The 21,007-nt window shown below is 39.9% G+C and overlaps 1 long non-coding RNA gene across 2 annotated transcripts; it reads left to right on the top strand.

The window, feature by feature from the left end:
• Positions 1-621: 621 nt before the first annotated feature.
• Positions 622-20,270, top strand: LOC123880040. Of its 2 annotated transcripts, none has more exons than XR_006799145.1 (3): positions 622-774; positions 16,658-16,663; positions 20,259-20,270. It is a non-coding gene; the product is annotated as an uncharacterized LOC123880040 (long non-coding RNA). The 2 variants fall into 2 exon arrangements; XR_006799144.1 differs by lacking the exons at positions 16,658-16,663; positions 20,259-20,270 and adding exons at positions 9,038-9,045; positions 10,573-10,583.
• The last annotated feature ends 737 nt before the right edge of the window (positions 20,271-21,007 follow it).

Here is a 21,007-nt window from a genome sequence, read left to right on the forward strand (position 1 = left end):
GTGGCGCTCCGCCGGGGAGCCCCATCGACCCAATTTGTCGGAGCTTGCAGACAGCGGCGCGCCGCCCGCCCGCCTGCAGGCCGTGTGTCTTCCGAGACTGCACAGTGATTGTACCCACTTACTAATGTTAGGCTGCAGCGGAGCGTATGTAGTACCAATCAGATTGTTCGAGCGACATCGGTACAGACAGAACACTAGGGGCAGCGCTTCCAACATCAATGGGTAGAGACGTCGAGCTCCACTGACAATATGTCTCGTTAAGCTGGCGTAGCAGCTTCTCTTAACACGGGAGCCGAGCCAACACTGCTGTCCTGTTCAGCTAAATGTATCCGTTCATATTGATATGTATAGTAGATAGCACTTACTAGATATCCGGGACTTCATCCTCCTACAATTGGGTATTTTCCTACTTTTCAATTTGATGAATACTATTACTTTATTATAAACTAGGATAAAAATAATGACGTACGCTAAAAAAATATTAAAATCCAACAAAGATTTACAAAGTTACAGGCATTTTAATTTTGGAGTGGGAGGGTCTTCTATCCCTTTCTCGCAAAACGAAAATTTGTATGAAACCGCAGGAAGCTACTATGGCATTAGCAGAAGTGACGTCAAAATGCTATTATCGCTATCTCTGTCTAATCTGAAATATTTAAATGCTTATAACTTTTTTGTTATTTGATCGATTTAATTAGTTTTTTCAGTTTACGTCATTATTTTTATCCTAGTTTATAATAAAGTTATAAAAAAGTTAGAGTAAAATACCCTCTTGTGTTTTGGAAAATCCCGTGGCAACTCTGATTTTCCGCGACAGCGTATGTCCATTCCTCGGGTTGCAAGCTTCTCTGTACCAAATTTCATCAAAATCGGTAATGGATGGGCCGTGAAAAGCTAGCATTTATACTTAGTATTAGTATTGATCAGAACCATATATAAATGCGAAAGTGTGTTGGTTTACTGGTTTGTCCTTCAATGACGCCACAATGGAGCAGCGGATCGGCGTAATATTTGCATGGATATACCTAGATGCCTGGACACTGGAGAGTGACATTGGAAGAGGCTACTTTTATCCCGGAAAATAAAAGAGTTCCCACGGGGTTTCCAATCCTAAATCCACGCGGAATGAACGTAAACGTTTAAGATTCGGTTTGAGATGTTCACCTTTGTTACTGTAGTTAGTAGTAGGAATAGGAATACCTACTATGATAAATCTATGGTAGGTATCTATGGTAGTAGGAAACAGAATTTTAAATTAGTATCCTAAGAAGTGATACTTGTCTACTCAAATTGCGGTAGATTGCATATTGCGATGCATTGACTAAGCGGTCGGCAAACAATCGATTTTAAATGTAATAAAATATCCATGTAATCAAGTATCCAGTTAACCAGAGAGATGTCATAGAGTAGAGGAGCGTTCAGACTTGAAATAGCGCTCCACAATGATGTGCGTGTGAAACTAATACATACTTTTTCACCTCTCTAAATCAAACAGGGCGCCTTTGCTGCCCAAAACCAGTGAGCAAAACTCGTTTTTGCTCACTGGAGTGAGAAATTTTTTTTTTTAATTTAGCACGCTTTGGATTGGCATTTCTTCAATTCATCGTCACAAGAAACGTTCGGAAATGTTGTATATAATATTGCATACCCCATACATTTTATTTCGACAATTTCTTTTAACTCTCTATTTTATTATTTAAAATATTTACTTTTTGTTAAAATGTGTTTTAGACTTTATAATTCTGTAATACAACATTAAACATAAAAGAAAATCAAAATTAAATAATTAGTATATTTTATTTTATGATTGACACAATTCCGAACGCAGATTATTATCAAGGAATAAAACATGGCGTGAAAACAAAAGAAAAATTGTCTATGAGGTCTTCAAACTTAATAACTACATACCTATCTAATTTCTTTGTAGATTTGTTATAAAAGTTTAAAAAAATAACAATATGAGTGATTCTAGTGATAATTTAACACCATCAGTTATTAAAGGAATCAGTGTCACTGTCTAACGCTGAATTAAACTTTCTTCCGGAAAAGTCGCGTAAAAATACTTGAGCGCCTTTGAATTATTTAAAGATTGGAAATTTGCTAAAGGTGTGAAGATCTACTCAGAAACTGGTTTTTTTATCATATAAACACGTAATATACTTACAAGAATGTAAGAATTTCTTAGTGTTTCAATAAATAATTACTTTCCTTACATCTTGTATTTTTTCGCTATTGTGGTCAAAAGTTGTATGTATCACACGATAGCAATTTTTTTGTTTCTTGTGCCTTTAAACCCCTCGCTACACTCAGGATTTTAACTTAGAATCACTCGCTACGCTCGAATCTTTCACCCGCTCGGGGTTCAAACTAGGCACTCGAAGCAAAAATGAATTTAGCTATCTTGTTGAACAAATAACTATTAAGTGTGTAAACGTAACATTATCACGCTGAGGAAGCTCACTTTCTTTGACACTTGCAGAGAAGAGCCCAATTCTCATTGCCAAGTTTAGTTTAAAGGAAGAATTGAAGGCAAAAGGGCTCAAGTCGCCAAAGATGCGAATAGTTGGGACATGTAAGGGAGTGGACGAGGCTCAGTTGCCCAAAACTAAAGAGGCGGATTCAAGCGAAGAAGGCGTGTGATGATGGTGATGAATATTATAAGTCTATATTGTTAACTCGTTACACTCTACGTAGGAACTATGAGTAGCTAGGTACATTGCTGGCAATTCAACTGTACATTTGGCTATTGTATCGAATGGGACGCCAAATGAAAGAAGAGAAAATTCTGAGGTCATAAATATAAATATAATACAATATTGAAATATGTACGACTAATGCCTAGTGCATTAGTCGTGCTTTCTGGTGCTATTCACCTGCTGGTGCAATTCAGGCTAAGGCCATTTTGCAGGACTTTGTACGTTCTAGTACGACAACTCGTTGGCGCGAACGAAGATAATTGCCAGTTTCATTTAAGCGCATTTATTTAGTCTCATGTTTCCGTCCTCCTCTACGTAATTAAATTTTCAATTTGTTTGTAATTAAAGTACTTAATCAATAAAATAAAGTAGGTTTGCTAAAGGATTTGTACAAAAACCTATACAACTATTAAATGAAATTGCAAATTATTATTTATTTATCGATACATGAGTGCAAATAAATAAATAATGTACATTAAATAAATATTTTGAAAATTTGAATGTTAGCGTTACGTGCGACTCGCGGCATTTATGTACTCGTAAGTTGATGGCAGTATGTCAAAATCCTTCGCGCAAGTGTACAATCGTACGGAATGGACGTTGGACTGACCGATGCGCGAACAAAAGAATCTGAAAATATTTTTTTTATCTAAGTATGATGCCTGCGATTTTGTCCAGGTGAATAAAAATTCCGTAGGAACTCTTTCGTTTTCCGGGACAAGACGTTAGCCTATATCCTTCCCAGGGACCAGGGCTGTGCAAGCTATCTCTTTTGCCCAAATTCATCAAAATCGGTTAATGAAACAAAGAAAGTTAGGTGGTGGTTAAGTGTAGCTAGGGTTGCCAATGTCCCGGGTTTCTCCGGATTTGTCCTCGTTTGGCGAGCTCCGGGAAGCGTCTGGATTCAGTTAACCACAGAGCAGTAGCGCTTGCAAAATCAATGGAGTTAACAAACTATAAGAATTCATACGGCACGATGGAAATACTGATAAATTCCAAAAATCTTAGAATTTGGTTTTTTTTTGATAATGAGAAAATTTGACTAACCAACAACATTCACATTTAAAAATATTTAAGTATTTAAAAAAGATTTATAACTAAAAAACATAGCATGAACGTTAATTATAATAATATAATTGGTCAATTCACTACTGCTAAGTTTTTAAACCAAAAAGTTAAAGGAATTTTGTTTCAAAAATGCATAGTAACAAATTATATTTATTTGATTTAATTCGTGAGGTAAAACAGAATAAACTAATTTTATTCGCGTTGTACGTTTGAAAATCTGGAGATTCCGAGCTCCTTGTCCTAAAAGATTTTTCAGATGGCAACCCTACGTGTAACACTTCGCTGTCATGTCAACGGGACGCGACACCTTCCAGTACCAAAATGATGACTCAACCCACCCGGAGGCGTTATTACCCTCGATAGACAAAAAATGTACGCATTGTGAGATTATCGTAATTTAAATTAATCTAAAGTGATTATTTTTCCATACTGTCAGCGGCAGTAGGTTGCGTTCGGGTCTAACTATGACTAGCTGTTATTTACCCACAATTTGGCAAAATAGATATAATTATATGATTATGATTTTATTATTTTGTAATCAGACCTAATGCAGTGCAAACCGCAGTCGGGTTTTTTGAAAACTTTTTAAGTTAGGTACTCGTTCCTTCGTGGCCGTGCTCCGACGGGCACGCCCCGCGCTGCGGAACGATCGCGTCGGTGTACGCGGCAGCATTGACGCTCGCTAATCGAGTTAACACTGCAGGCGACTCGGCAACAGCGTCACCGACATGTAGGTCAGACATCCATGCGGGTCTGCCGGCGCCGCCATCTTTGCTTACCAGCGTAATGCGATCACACGAACAATAGGAATCTCTTCAATGCAAACAATACTCACTGTTGTGACTGAAGCGAGCTGCCCAGGACTTCGATTCGGGGATCGGAACTCAAATTACAAAAATTAAAAACACGACTTCTCTGCCAAAAAAAAAAAGAACTAAAAAGTATTAAACATTCACATTTGAAAATGAGTGATGGAATGGGAACACCGATGGGATGGAAAACAGACGATGGACGTAATTTCGTCCGCGTGGATTCGCCTAAGTTTTCTGCGGGAGAACGTTTGTATTTACCGAGATGAAACACTTTGTAAACGTAAGCCAAATCCGTTTAGCCAAATTCGCTTAAACGGGTGGGATCTCAAAATTCCAAGAAACTCCTTGATTTGCCAGGACAAAATTAGTAAGTATCTCCCTCGAAGATATAAGCTCTCTGAACCAAGTTATGAAAACATAACAGACAGACCGACTTTGCGCATTTATGTAGGTATGGATTTGGCATAGAAAGTTAACGTTGGATAGCGACGATGATGAAAAACGTATTGTCATACTCGTGATTTTAGCCGGGCAGTCCATCACTGCCCTACAATATATTATGTAGGTATGTTATAAATAGCTTCGTGACTCGGAGCGCTTCCACATAGCGACATAGCGGCAAGCCACGCCGGCGCCGCGCGAACACGTACCCCATGGCGACACTTCACAGTCTCACCTGGTGGAAAGTGATGATGCAGTCTATGCAGCGGACTAACTTTAAAGGGTTATGGGAGTTTTATTCAACCCATACCGTGTATCGAAACGCTAAATCGTTTGGCGGCACAGCTTTGTCGATAAGGTGGTAACTAGCCACGCCCGTTATAGCCTCCGCCAGCCAATGTGGAAATTATTAATTGTAAATTGTCCCTGCTGGGGATTGGAGCAATGCCTCTCACTCATAACACTGCATAACATATCATATGGCTAGCACACACATTCTACATCATTACACTACAGTTTAGCATTTCGTCACAACTTCAACAATTCAATTATCTACTATTGTTGTGCTAATGCTACAGCTCTCCTTTAAACTCTACAATGTGAACTAAGTCATATTTTGAAGATATGAAATCCCGGTGAGCGGGTTTGACTCGCAATTGGCCGTTGTTGTGCACGATGTAGGCTTTAATGTTATATGTATTATAGAAGCAGGTGTTATTTTGCGGAAGTCAATGATATACAAGGAACCAAAAGCTTAATTTGCTATAATCCGACAACCAACGAAATCTGTATGGTGCAACGTGCAGGAAAAGCCAGCTACCAAGCAAGCCACACGTACCACCACCCCGCAGCACCACACAAATCCCAAGCCACTCGACGCACGTTTCGCCCCGACACCGGAGCATCCTCAGGAGATGTAGACCTCACAATGCCTAATTGCAAAGCTTCTTGGCAATTAGGCATTGTAAGGTCTACATTTACATACAGGCTTTTCCTGCATGTTTATCAGTGGGAGGGCGGGCGGTGCATGTCGCACCGTACAGATTTCGTTGGTTGGCGGATCATTCCTTGTATTTAATGTTATATACCCATTCTTGCAGCAGTGTGACTTACACGTCTGCACGATAATGTAATAACGAGACCGCCTTACGTGTAATGGGATTTGGTCGCAAACTTGACACGAATCGTTGCGCGCGAACCGGCGACATCCGACCCTTATCGTAGTGCAGTAGGTACGGTAGGTACACTAACCAATGTGGTAGATGTTGGTTCCAAAGTTCCTGCTTGTAAAAGTTTATTTGAGTAAAAAATATTTCTATTTTATACTATTCTAGGCAGGACCAAGGTTTTTAGTAAGTTTTATTTGGGTTTTATGTCAATTAGTTTGAAAGTTTTCCAAATAGCAAACCTTCAAAGTTGGTCAACCAAGCATTGTCTTGGGTGAAGTTAGACAATGCTCGGGTGACCGACGTTGGTTGTTTGGTTGGACACGTAATATAATATAAAAAATGAGATGAATTGAGAGCCTTCTCCTTTTTTGAAGTCGTGTTAAAATAAAAGAAATACATAAATGTATCAAACGCATCAAATGCGTTTAGTGTTGACCATAGATACATATCTATGGTGTTGACGAAGAAAACATAATTCGAACTAACGGTTGCCTGCGACCTTCATCTGCGTACAATTTTTGAATATCCACGAACTAAGAAATTAATTCATTGCTAGTAAAAACCGCAATTTTGTACTGGACTTTTTGGAACAAAGGAGTTGACTAGGGTTCCATACCTCAAAATAAAAAACGGAACCCTTATAGGATCACTTTGTTGTCTGTCTGTCCGTCGCTCGTGTGTGTCAAGAAACCTTTAGGGTACTTACCGTTGACCTAGAATCATGAAATTTGGCAGGTAGGTAGTTCTTATAGTACAAATACAGGAATAAATCTGAAAAGCGCGAATTTGTGGTTATATCATGTAAAAAAAAATTAAAATGTGTTTCAATTTTCAAGGTAAGATTTACTATACCAAGTGGGGTATCATATGAAAGGGCTTTACCTGTACATTCTAAAACAAATTTTTATTTATTTTTATGCATGATAGTTTTTGATTTATCGTGCAAAATGTCGGAAAATTATCCGAGTACGGAACCCTCAGTGCGCGAGTCTGACTCGCACTTGGCTGGTTTTTTTGAAAACTTTCTGTATTATCTATAACTGTTCCAAGCCAATATCGACCCGGCCAAAGTCAGTTTATACTTTATAGTACCTATACAAACATGAATCATGAGTATTGCCGTTTACTTTAATAAATATTTCTTACAATCTACTTGCAGTGGGCAATATAGCCGCTTGGTGAAGTTTAATTTGTTTCATGAGTCAAAGTTAAAGTTTTGAGTGGTCGTTTGATGCTCTGATTCTTGTCAGCATTAACTTTACCTAACGTTAAAAACGGGGGTTTTTTCCAAATTGAAAAATAAATAAATGATCGCAAGGTTAGAGACATACATTATAAAATGAAGTAGGTATATGACTTCACAACATACAAAAGTACCATTGTTACTAAGTACCATTAAATACCATTGGTATATTAGGAAACAACATATAAACGCCGTGACCTTGGATATTTTACTATCATCTTTTTAATAGTACCTATGTACGTAATAATAATACCTATCTAAATACGTAGTCTTAATGTAAACGTATGTAATAATGGAATCAGGCCCAATTTCGCCGCAAGATAAGTCACAAATGCTCAAATGCACGCCTACCCACCTAATTAATGATTAGTAGGTACTTATTACGATTTACTAATATGACTACATGCATGGATTACTCCTACGCAGGTAGGTACATTTCGCTCACAACGCCACCATTTGATAACCACAAAAGATAACAATTATATTGATGGTTTGTCCATCGTAACATCAATCAGTTAAGCCACTGTTGGACATCGGCCAAGCGCTCAGATAAATAAAAAGTAGTTCTACTGACAGTAAGTACTTTACCCGGTAGTTACGCGTTCCTACTATTATATTCGACAAATTCAATGTGCATGGCTCGAACAAGATACACTTCAATACTAAAACCCAAGTACTCCTATTAATAAACGTCGAAATATAGTAAAAAATATGTTTTAGTCGTTTGGTATATTTTATTAATTTATGAACTCAGAATTTCATTCTTTTTCATTTGACATCCCGCTCAATACAATAGCAAAAACTATCCCGTTTCATATTATATCCTACTTGGTATAGTAGGATATAATATGAAAGGGCTTTACCTGTACATTCTAAAACAGATTTTTACTTATTTTTATGCATAATAGTTTTTGTTTTATCGTGCAAAATGTTGGAAAATATACCCGAGTACGGAACCCTCAGTGCTCGAGACCGACTCGCACTTGGCCGGTTTTTTGCATCTGTAACCGCTACTAAGAATGATTAGGTCCTTTTTTCCGAAAAATTATAAAGTGCTCCGGACTTGCACTTTCATTTATTTTGCATTTTGATGTTGACCATTTTCATTTTTAACCCCCGACCCAAAAAGAGGGGTGTTATAAGTTTGACGTGTGTATCTGTGTATTTGTGTATCTGTGTGTCTGTGTATCTGTGTATCTGTCTGTGGCACCGTAGCGCCTAAGCTAATGAACCGATTTTAATTTAGTTTTTTTTTGTTTGAAAGGTGGCTTGATCGAGAGTGTTCTTAGCTATAATCCAAGAAAATCGGTTCAGCCGTTTGAAAGTTATCAGCTCTTTTCTAGTTACTGTAACCTTCACTTGTCGGGGGTGTTATAAATTTTTAATTTACACTTGTGTTATTATTTTTGTTATAGCAGCAATAGGAATAGTCAAATTCCGTGAAAATTTCAACTCTGTGGCCATTACGGTTCGTGCGATACAGCCCACTGGGCACTGTCAGACAGATAGACGGACGGACGGACAGCGGAGACTGAGTAATGGTTTCCAGTAGGGTCTCTTAGAGTCTGGAACCCTGAAAGCGAGAGTCGCGGGCATCAGCAGAGAGAGTGCAGAGAGTCGTATAATTAGACTGTGGAAGTACGAGGGTCGTGTTATTTATAACGACAGATGTAGGAGAGCCGCGCGCCAACACGACTGCCGCAGTGCCGGCTGCCGGTTAAACCGACTCAAGTCTGAATGAGTCGCGCATCATTGAAGCGTGGACTAGTACCAGTGTTGCTAGCCAAGGGGCATTACCACATATTAAGGCTTTTTCTATTGCAAGATAGATTCGGGCTTCGATGAGGTATAGGTTAGAGCGCGCTTGCCTAGAAGATGCTTATTCCCTCTTGTCTTGAACTCAATAAATGCTTAAGCATTTTATTTCTAATATTGTTAGCAGCATTGCCTTTGCTCAGTGTTTAATTTAAAAAAAAAACTGAAAAAGTGTGAGTTGGACTAGCACACGAAAAGTTCCGTACCATCCCATCCCGTATTTTTAATATTCATGTCGACCATTTTGATTTTTTATTATTTGTTATGGCAATAGAAATACACGCCCTGTGAAATTTTCAATTCTCTACCTTTTACAGTTCATGAGATACAGCACGCTGACAGACAGACGAACAGATGGACAGTGGAGGCCCAGTGATAAAGTCCCGTCGGTACCCTTCTGGTACGAAACCCTATCGCCATTCGCAGTAAAATATGAAATGAAAAATATTTACAAGTAAACCAATCTATAGCGCTCTACCACTGCTTCAGAAAGCAAATTCTACGAAGAAGCCGGTAAGAAACTCAGTGATTGCTATTTTGATGTAAAATGTTAGACATAGTAAGTACATGTATTAATAGTTTCCATGTAGCATGTGGAAGTTGTCCACGTGCTGTACTTCCTAGCCGGCTCTCTTTGTAGTCTTTCTTCTCTCTGGGCTGGTTTCCGCATTTAAGTGTTTCCGTCTGTTGTGCGTGCGTTGCTTTTCCCTGCCGAAGTCTTCACTCCAACACAGCACTCCAGGAGCACGTGCGTCAGTGTTTCATCGACCTCCACGCGGGCCCTACACAGAGGACACGGTGACACATATAACAAAAAGGTGTTTGTTTAGTGGGCTATCATAGTCCACTAAACTTAACAAGGCACCACCGTTTACTGTTACCTCTGTCCAGGCGGAGTAGTTTGTTAGTTTGTCGTTGTCTGTTAGAGAAAGCTTCTTGGGCTTGCCTGCAGTCAGTTGTGTTATTGTGTCGTTACAACGGTAACGGCTAGCACTGGGAGGCGGCAGGGGCAGCGATGGCAACACCGGCACGCTGCGCGCGCTCGCTCTATTTATACCGGTCCCGTGACCGCGCGGAGTGGAGCTTGCTTACACCGCGTGATCCGAGCGCGGCCCGCAGAGAATGACGCCCTGGCGCAGTGCTAAGCACCGTCCCGACTTCCATTACCGGCAGTGGCAATTCGACAATTTGTATTTTCTAAATTTCCAAAATGGAGCGGCAACGTAGACACTGACAGTCGGCCTCATCCACAAACGAAAAGTCGCTCAGGGAACAAGGAAATTCGCAGAAGAACAAAAGCGGCCGATATAGCTCAAAGGATTAGCAAGCTGAAGTGGCAATAGGCAGGTAATGTCTGTCGCAGAACCGACGGTCGATGGGGCAGACGTGTTCATTGGTGAAGACGGTAGTGCGGGTGGATGAGGAAGGCTTAGGACCATGTTTGATGGTGCGCTAAAAAGGCCTATGTCCAGCTGTGGACGCATACAGGCTGATGGAATGGAATAGAAAAGAAAATAATTATCACCAATTGTTGTTTTTAGCATAGTTAATATTCTCCTGTAGCGGATGAGGATCGAACCGGTTTCCGAATTCAGTCCACTCCTGTAACCGTTGAGCTATTGAGGCTTTCTTATTCATTAGCTCGTCTCCGGCTGAGACACGTGTTCGCGAGGGGAGACTGATCACGCCCGTCCTGTCGCGAGAAACGACGTCAATTAAACTAGCCCGGGAGCGCGTGACGAATTAAAAAGGTGCTTTATACAAAATATGAAATTTTAATTTTCGATAAAATTAATTTAAAAATCCACAAAAACCACTGTTCTTAGTTTTTTGAGGTTTCTGTGTGGAGTCGGTACTGACTGCCATATTTTTAATTATGGCAGGTTTAATTTTTTTAAACTCGTAGGAAAACTTTTGCTACTTATTCTACATCAAGACTGCCGCCGTGTATAAAGCAGATTCTATTGAGAAGACCCAGCAACAAAGTCAGAAGTTTTACAGAGTACAAAATGTGACAATATGCAGAAGTATCAGGCATGCAGGTTTCCTCACGACGCTTCCCTTTAGCGTACCTAATCATGAATACGAAGTAAGTCCACCATCTCTCGGACAATGATTTCCCGCGAGCGTTGAATTAAATAATGTTAATTAATTGCTATTGAATGCGTTCTTGAAACTAAACCTACAATTTTATTGACGAAAACTCTACTACTTACACTCTGTCCTTGGACTAATGAATGCCTACATAATATTGCTCACTCGCTATTATTTCTTCTGTGTCAACGTCAAAAGTATGAAGCGGAGTGTAGAGCTCGTGATATGCTCCCGAGGATGCTCCAGTGTCGGAGTGAAACGTGTATGTGTGCTCTAGAAAGTATGTGTGGTGTGGCGTGTATGCTTGCTTTTCCTGCTACTTTAGTGTGGGAGGGCAGGTGATTTGTCTGTTTTAGAGTATTAAGCCTCAGGTTCCTTCGCGTCCGACTACTAGCCCTGACCCTGACCTCAATAGAGCCCCTTGCGAGCCGGACATCATTACAATATCTGCAGCCAGGTCACAGGAAGGTACCCCTCTGTCTCTCCGCATCGTATTCCTCATCGCTGAGGGTCATGACTCAACTTTCTATTCATCACAGGCACGCCCACGCCGCGCCATTATCAGATGCAATGGTTCCTGCTCTAAGGCTTGCTTTTGAATTCTAAACGGTCGGTACCACAAATATTAGATCCTTGGTTTATTTTTTTAATTTATGGACTAGCGCTTGGCTGGAATCAGACCTTCTGGCGAGTTGTGCAGTGCGCTTGATAATGCCTATTCACTGTCGACTTGAAGGTATTAACAGTGGGGGGGAAAACTATTGCCGGAAGGGCGTTCCGTATCCTAGCAGTTTAAATTCAAAACGAGGTAAATCGCTTGGTACCGACGTTGACTACATAGGGTATGAGATTGATCATTGTTCTGGACGTGCGATGGCTCGTAAGGATGTTTTTAAAACTTCAATCCGCGTGGGATAAGCTAGTAGCCGGCAACAAGCTAGTAAGTACTAAGCTTTGTAACAGTAGGTGCGTCGAACAATTCCGTAGCAAAATTAAATATTTTCGCGGATAAAAAAAATATCGCACGCAAATAGTCGGTGGAGAAATAGAGATCGTGAATATCTGACACAGTTTCGAGTGAGTCTACAGTCTTCGAAGATTAGTTTTATTGGGATAGCGTCATAAACGAACCGTGTGCCGCCATGCCTTTGTTTGTTTTATTCCGTAGAAGCTAAGGTCCATTATTGTCTGATTCGCGATGGTGCCGACGTTACGCCAAGGGACAAAGTGATCGGTCTGTAATGCAGGGGATAAACTGCCGTTGTCTTGTCTTAGAATACGTATAAAATTAAAAATAGGTAAAAAAATAGTTGTCGTCTCTATTTCAATGAATTCCAGTGGAATTCTCTAGGGCCACGGGCTTACTTTGTAAGCGAATAGCGGTTGCCCGGCATCAAATATTTGAATTCGAGTCTGGATGATATTAATCATTATCAAACATACAAGAAAACTGCACTTACTTTAAGATGTGTATATGCCTTGCCACCTAGATGTTAGGATTGTAGGTCCTAGAAGAACGAATGGCGGTGCTCTCCACTGTAGTATTTTTTATATTTTTGTCTTATTGGCTTTACACCTGTATGTTTGTAACGAATTTCATAAAATAAATTACGTATAATACTTTAGGATCATGGTCAGAACTATCTATGTCAAAACCGGCAACAGTCTTTTTTGTAGAATTTCTGTCTGTATGTCTGTCTATTTTCATCATCAATCATGATCAACCCAACGCTGGCCCGCTACCTGAACACGGGTCTCCTCTCAGAATGAGAAGGGTTTAAGAGTGGTCTCTCCGTCACTCGCCCCATACAAACGTAGTTCCAATTTCATTTGAATATTATGCAACCAAAGTCCATGAAATTTTGCAGACATATTCTAGAAACTAATATCTGTGTCTTGTGGTTTCCCAAATTTCTGTTAAAATATTCGGTTTCAAAGTTACGCGGTATTCAAATTCACATACAAATCTTTGAGCCCCTGTAATTTTAAAGCTACATATTTTTAGAAAAATCTAAAACACCACAGGCACAGATATTAGTTTCTAGAATATGTCTGCAAAATTTAATGGACTCTGGTTGCTTAATATTCAAATGAAATTGGAACTACGATTGTATGGAGTAAGTGACGGAGAGAGCCCTGTTAAGTCTGTCACGCTAGCCTTAAATTGTACATACTCGTAGATCCGAAAAGTTAGAGGTGCACCGTGCATGCCCGGGATGCCCCGACTTCCCCAATAAATGGTCAACGTCTTAACCAGTAGGCTGTCGCCGCTTTTTGTCTAAGTTTGACGGAAAAACAAGTAGCCTGATTTTACACACAGTACCTATATATAAAGCAAGAAGCGAGCCACGGTTTACTCAGGAAGGCGGCGCGGGTTACCGCCGAGCCCGTGGCCCCGGGGCAATGCTGTACGTGTACACAAGTATTCTGTGGGAGTTACTCGTGACTTGTGTAAAATGTGAGTCATGTGATTAGCTTGGCACGTGCCATTGCCAACCAACTGGCCAACGTTTGGACCAGTGTTCTCGCGGCTTGACCGGTTAAATTATTATTTGTGCCGGCTGTTTTCCACTTTACTACAATATTTGCTTTTAATGTTTCACCTTTTTAGGGTTCTGTAGTAAATAAAGAACCATTACATTATTTTCGCCATGTCCGTCCGTCCGCGACTTACCTCAGAGACTATTAGCTATCAGTATGTATAATTGGACATGGGACGGGTATTACTTAAATTAATCACGAGGACATAGGTACCTACGCAGAGAAACTATCAGCTTCTATAAAATAATGAACCTGGCCCTCGCTGGCTCTCTCTATAAAAACCACATGTTGAAATATCAAATTGGTTTTCAATCTATTCCAAAAGCTTCCAAAAGACGCAAAATGTTTCATATTGTACTAAGTACCTAGGTAGTACCTAATTCAAAAAAAAATCAAAATTCAAAATATTTTTATTCAATTAGACTTTTACAAGTTCTTTTGAATCGTCAAAAGCATATACCACTGGTTCGGAATGTCTTTCCTACCGAGAAGAAACTCGGCGGTTGCTCTTTTCAAAGATTTGATATACAATCTATGTATACAATATTATGCCATGTATTTAAAAGCAATTGAAGTCCCGCGCATTGCTGGAGCGAATTGCAGGTCAAATCCACGCTCTTTTATCATCATTTACATAATCTTCGATAGTATAATATGCTTTTCTCAGGAGCATATTTTTAATAGATTTTTGAACCTGTGTAAAGGCAAGTCCAAAATTGGCTGAGGAATGTTGTTATAAAAGATTATACCCATTCCCACAAATGACTTTTGTACCTTCCTGAGGCGGAGCGTAGGAGTCGCAAGCCTGTTACGGTGTCTAGTCAGCCTGTTGTGTAGATCGCCAACTCTCTTGTAACTAAGAATATTTTGTCTTACAAAAATTATGTTGTTGTAAATATATTGAGAGGCTACTTGGAAGTCTGATTTTTAATATTTTGTAGTGTTCCGTACCTCAAAAGGAAAAATGGAATGGAACCTTTATAGGATCATCTTTGTTGTCTGTCTGTCCGTCCGTCCGTCAGTCTTTTGTGTCTGCCAAGAAAACCTGTTGGGTACTTCCCGTTGATCAAGAATCATGAAATTTGGCAGGTAGGGGTCTTATAGCACAAGTAAAGGAATCTGAAAACCGTGAATTTTTGGTTATTTTAAATACTATACCGATAGTTTGTGAGCGTATTTGATGTGGTGTTCACTGGTACAGGCGGCGGCAGGCGGGAACTTACAATACCTTGCTGTAGAGAGTAGCACGAGAGTAGGCCTGTTTCCAAAAGTGCTATTTGAAATACACGACAATTATTTATACCTTTTGTGACCTTTTGTCCGTTCTGTCACGAAAATGTCGCAATTTGCCTATACAGTGATACAACCCTGATTCAGTGAACCTATAGTAGGAAATAGCCTTATTTTTCCGAGTACAAAAGCCTATTGCTGATTTGGCCCTGAAGCTTTAGATATATAAAATCTCTAGACATTACACATCCATCTGCCTGTATGAGTCCCCTGCTGGATGGAGATCTTTCGAATGAGGTCCTCCGTCGTCCTCAGTCACCCGCTTGACACTTCCCACCCCGCCACAAGGTCGTCCAGCGAGCTGAGGGCGTCGCCTACCGCACTACACATAATCTATCTATATACTATATAATCTATACTAATAAATAAAATTGGAGTGTCTGTCTGTAATTTCGAAATAACTACCTCATATTAAGCTCATATGGTTATTTGAACGATACCATAACGGAATCTATCAATGATAGTTTTTGAGGGCCGTTGGGATAGTCCACCAAATTTTCCACATTCAGGATATTTTGTATTTTTAAAATTTTTGTCTGTCTGTCTGTCTGTTTGAAAAGGCTAATCTTCGGAACGGCTGAACCGATTTTGACGGGATTTTCACAGACAAGTAGAGGATTGGCCAGGGAGTAACATAGGCTACTTTTTTAACCGATTTTCAAAAAGGGAGTTGTGTTTTTCTACCTATGTAGACCGAAATCGCCGAGATTTCTGAACCGATTTGCGTATTTTTTTTAAATCGATAGAGGAACCTAAGGATTTAGAAACTGTCGGTTATAAATTGATTGATATTGAAGGTATCTGTACCAAGTAAAGACTTTATCGTTGACTTCAAAGATCCAACTCCTCGACCCTGATGCTGTAAGGATCGTTCCTAAATCCTGGTGGTCCCTCGGGATTTTTAAAGGATCATCCGTTTAAATGTTTTTACGTGGTACAGAAACACGTTGCATACCGGGGACGAGCTGTTTTTGAATCCCAACTCCTCAATCCTGATGCTGCAGGGAACCGCACCATCAAAATTGCTGGGATTTAGAAACATTCGGTTATAAATTGATTGATATTGAAGGTATCTGTACTAAGTAAAGACTTTGTCGTTGACTTCGAGGACCCAACTCCTCAACCCTGATGCTGTAAGGAATTACATCCCTGAATCCTGGTGATCCCTCGGGATTTTTAAAGGATCATCCGTTTATTTTTGTTAATTAATTGTCCTGGGAAATCAAAAGTTCCCACGGGATTTCAGATCCTAAATCCACGCGGGCGAAGCTGCGGGCATCAGCTAGTATTATGATAATCACATAAACATATAACATAATTATTTACTGTTCCATACGACAACATTTGTACATTAGCTTTTAATGAAATTGAATAAATATGACATGAATAATTCTTTGAGCGTCCGATAAAGTTACTTCGACATAATAGAAATTGTAAGTAACCAAAATTAAATACTACATTATTATGATTCATGAATTTATAAGTTAGGGTTCCGTAGTCATGCTTACAAAAACCGTCTTGCCATATAAAAAAAAGAAAAATAACCGGAAATTATGTAGTTATTTTTGTTGCGAATTTTTTCTCATTATATCGTCGAGATACCGTGACGCCGAGTTGCTTGTTATTTTACTATTTTGAGATGGTAATAATAAGAAACGAACCCGGCTGAGGTTGTGGTGGGCTTTTTCCAGACCGGAAAAGCTTCAGTTTTAAGCTCATGTTTCGTTAGTAGTAATTATTATTATTACCTCACTTCTAATGATTTCACTATTATCAAAAAGTGTACCTGAGTCAGAACATATTCGCTGGTTTACAATAGCGGAGACAATGCGACGCGCTGACGTGCAGAAGGAAGCTCAGCATGATGTATGTAGGTCAGTTACAGATAGAGTAGCTTCGCGTGTCGACATTTGCGAGCCGTTCGGAGTGCAGCGTAGATATAGCGGCGGCCGCAGCGGCGTCTTTGCTAGGACATGGACCAGTCATTAATCAAGTAGTAATTCTCCGTACGGATCAGCTGCACTGTGTCATATTTACCTACCTAAAAAAAATCGTAATAAAAAAGGAGACCTATTCCATAATATCTGGATGAGAGCCGCCAGAGCCAGGAGTCGGTACCTATACTTATTTTGACTGTGCACATTTCGCTCATTTTTCGTGCATGTTTTGCTATTTTTTAGGGTTCCGAACCTCAAAAGGAAAAACGGAACCCTTATAGGATCACTTCGTTGGCTGTCTGTCTGTCTGTCTTTCGTGTACGAGTATGTCAAGAAACCTATACTTCCCATTGACCTATCTGAATCATGAAATTTGGTAGGTAGGTAGGTCTTATAGCACAAAGACAGGAGTAAATCTGAAAATCGCGAATTTGTGGTTACATCATTCAAAAAAAAAACGTGTTTCAATTTTCAAAATAAGATAACTATACCAAGTGGAGTATCATATAAAAGGGGTTTACCTGTACATCCTAAAACAGATTTTTATTTATTTTTATGTATAATAGTTTTTGATTTATCGTGCAAAATGTTGGGAAAATACCCGAGTACGGAATCCTCGGTGCGCGAGTCTGACTTGCACTTGACCGGTTTTTTAGTGCATATAGTCCGATTTATCATAACTCATCATAGATTGTTATCCACAGCTGTAGGCGATGATACGGTACTAAGGCCTAAAACGCGATCATTCAGTGGAGATTAATAATAATCCTGTTTACCACGCACAAGTGTGTAATAATTTATTGATTAGTAGGTATTATATGAGTTTGTATGATACTATTATATATAGATTTTATCGGGATCTAGCGAGGTTATCGCAGCGGACTCGATGTTTGCTTGAACTCTATCTTCCAGTCAGTAGTTACGTTTGACTAGTGTTAGCCCGCGACGTCACCTGCTGGAGCTCCAAGATATTCCCAGGCAGCGATCTCGAACTTTCTCTTTCTCACACGTTAAGAGCAGTTGCAGGTTGGCTGTGTCAAGCACAACACAGCACAGCACAGAGGGAGCATGAGCAGAGCAAGCACTCGGCAATAGGCAGCAGTGGGAGGAGCTAATTAACACAGCATCACACCGGAAACACATCGTTGTCATCGTTACATGAACCTTGTACTTACTTACGTATATAATCATTTCACTTTATTAACCGACTGCAAAAATGGATGATTTGTCTATATAATGAGCCATAGGTACATTGCGTTAGGCGTATGAGCGATATCGAGGTATATTACATGCAATACGACCCGGCTTCGCTCGACTGGAATTCTGAGAACCTTCAAACACATACCTACCTACCTATTTCTTCATTTTTAACCGAAACCAATTTTATGGAACAAAATAACGGGCTTTCATATAAACTTCCATTTCCTATATTTTAACCCCTTCGGGGGCTCAATTTTCAAAATACGGTGATAGGTGTTCTGTGGCTGTAGGGGTCGCGAGTCCATCGATTTCGGCGCGTCCTCGACCTTCACTCCCCCCTGCCCTCCGCTCAGCACGCGCTCCTACCTCCTGTTCCGCTTCCGACTCGCGACAGGACACAAAATAGTTTTCTGAGGCCCTAGTAGAGTCACTTTTCATAGGGGTTCCTTTCGGTAGTTACCTACCTACCTAGTGTTCGTTCTCACGCACAGTCCAGGGCTAGGCCAAAATCCCATATACACACATTAGAAGCTTTCCTGCAAGCTTTCCGCCCATACTGATTGCCCTATTTAATTGTACCTAAATCACTCAAAACTACGCTAGAACCATAGGATATAGGTACTTTATAGAACCACAAAGTCTTCAATCTTAGGAGAGATAAAATCTTTTTTTAACCCCCGACCCAAAAAGAGGGGTGTTATAAGTTTGACGTGTGTATCTGTGTATCTGTGTATCTGTCTGTGGCACCGTAGCGCCTAAACTAATGAACCGATTTTAATTTAGTTTTTTTTGTTTGAAAGGTGGCTTGATCGAGAGTGTTCTTAGCTATGTATAATCCAAAAAAATTGGTTCAGCCATTTAAAAGTTATCAGCTCTTTTCTAGTTTTCTTGTAGACAAGTGTAAGGATCAATTCACACGTACCACAACCACACCACAGCCACAACCACACCACAACGACGCCATGTGGTCGGGCGTATATTTTGTATTGAAAATTAATATTACAATTCACACGTACCACATTTTGCCGTTGTTATCGACCACCTGTGTAATACGACCACATCGCAACCACATCGCGACGGCAACGCTACCACCGGCGGCGGCACCGCGGCCACATCGCCACGACATGACTTTTGTTTTCCAATAAAGGATGTACCCAATAAATTCTATTTCGACGAATACGCTGATGTCGTCGTCTTCTTCTTATTAATAAAAGCCATAACAAGGATAGCAACAACAATCTTTCCTCCATGACTACGTTCAGTCAAGCCGTGTTTTCTCTACGAAAGCCGGAGTATAACTGTACATGACCACGCGGTTACCACATTGCAACGACAGCGACAACGCGCAGCCACATCACATTTTGTCGGTACCACAACGCAACTGCAAAATGCCGCTGCGACACTATTCACACGTAACCACAGCTTGACCACATTTTGTCGCTGCGACGTGGTGTGGTTGTGGTACATGTGAATACACCCTAAATTAAAAATTTATAACACCCCCGACAAAGTATCTGAGTTTTCCAAAACATCATAAATAATTATGTATTTAGGCAACGTCCATCTTGACAGCTTGACATATTTTGTCAATTGACATAATATTATGAACCTAACGGTTATGTAACCTTCTTTTCTACAAGAAAACTAGAAAAGAGCTGATAACTCTTAAACGGCTGCACCAATTTTTTTGGATTATAGCTAAGAACACTCTCGATCAAGCCACCTTTCAAACAAAAAAAAGTAAATTAAAATCGGTTCATTCGTTTAGGCGCTACGATGCCACAGACAGATACACAGATACACAGATACACAGATACACAGATACACAGACACACAGATACACAGATACACAGATACACAGATACACAGATACACACGTCAAACTTATAACACCCCTCTCTTTTTGGGTCGGGGGTTAAAAAGAAGGTTAAAGAAGGTTAGATAACCCTTAGGTTCATAATATTCAAGTGTCAATGGACAAATGTCAAGCTGTCAAGATGGACGTTGCCTAGATATACATAATTATATTTATTTGAAAATGATGTTTTGGAAAACTCAGATACTTTGGATCGTAGGCGCGGAATAGTCCAAGAAAATCGGTTCAGCCGTTTGAAAGTTATCAGCTCTTTTCTAGTTACTGTAACCTTCACTGGTCGGGGGTGTTGAAAATTTTTAATTTACACTTGTTATTGGATTAGGTACATCGATGGATTAGGTTTACTAGTTCTGCTCTTGACTGCTATTTCAGCTGGTGGTAAGTGATGATACGTCTAAGATGGTAGCGGGCTAACTTGGGAGGGGTGTGGCCATCGATGTATGGCAGTTTTATTAAACCTTATTATAACGGTCATACTACTTATACGCTATATGGTATCGTTGGGAACACTAACTCGCACGGTTAAAAAAACCGGCCAAGTGCGAGTCAGGCCTCGCTCTTGTAGGGTTATAATTAATATTTATAAATTACTGTTTTCAGTATTTGACGGCCCCCCATTTCCTTATTTAAGTTTAGATAATTAATATTATGTTCATACTCTACAGTCCACTCTATGAGCTCTAAATAATGATACCCCACGTCATGCTAAAGTTAGAAAAAAAATATGTTCAAGTAATTAAATTATTGTGAGTGATTTGGTCAGTATGGCCGGTAGGTACATTTTATACTTACAAAAAAAATCACCTTTTTCTTTTTCATGTATGA

Source organism: Maniola jurtina, chromosome Z (assembly GCF_905333055.1).
Source record: "Maniola jurtina chromosome Z, ilManJurt1.1, whole genome shotgun sequence".
NCBI classification, from domain to species: Eukaryota; Metazoa; Arthropoda; class Insecta; order Lepidoptera; family Nymphalidae; genus Maniola; species Maniola jurtina.